The sequence below is a fragment of the Fulmarus glacialis genome, unplaced genomic scaffold, assembly GCF_000690835.1.
Source record: "Fulmarus glacialis isolate BGI_N327 unplaced genomic scaffold, ASM69083v1 scaffold42397, whole genome shotgun sequence".
Classification (NCBI taxonomy): domain Eukaryota; kingdom Metazoa; phylum Chordata; class Aves; order Procellariiformes; family Procellariidae; genus Fulmarus; species Fulmarus glacialis.
In genome coordinates, this window is record NW_009224594.1 from 1 (window position 1) to 282 (window position 282).

The following is a 282-nucleotide window of genomic DNA, read 5'->3' on the forward strand; positions in this document are numbered from 1 at the left end:
TGTAAGTAGTTTTGTGGACGTGCCCAGGGAGCCACGCTCTCCCTCCTGTCACGGTCACTACAAGGGAAGGCAGGAGAAAACCACCCGGGGCAGAAGAAGCCCCAGCTCTGTGGGTGGCCGAGAGATAACCGGCGGGGTAAAGTAACCCCACAGGGCGGGGGAATGGTGGGGTGGGCTGGGACGAGAGAGACGGGAGGGCAGGGAGATGGAGAGGACCCTTCTGCCGAGCCGGGTGGCCGGAGAGCAGCGGCAGGGGTGGCAGGGCGGGGGGGAGGTGGGAGG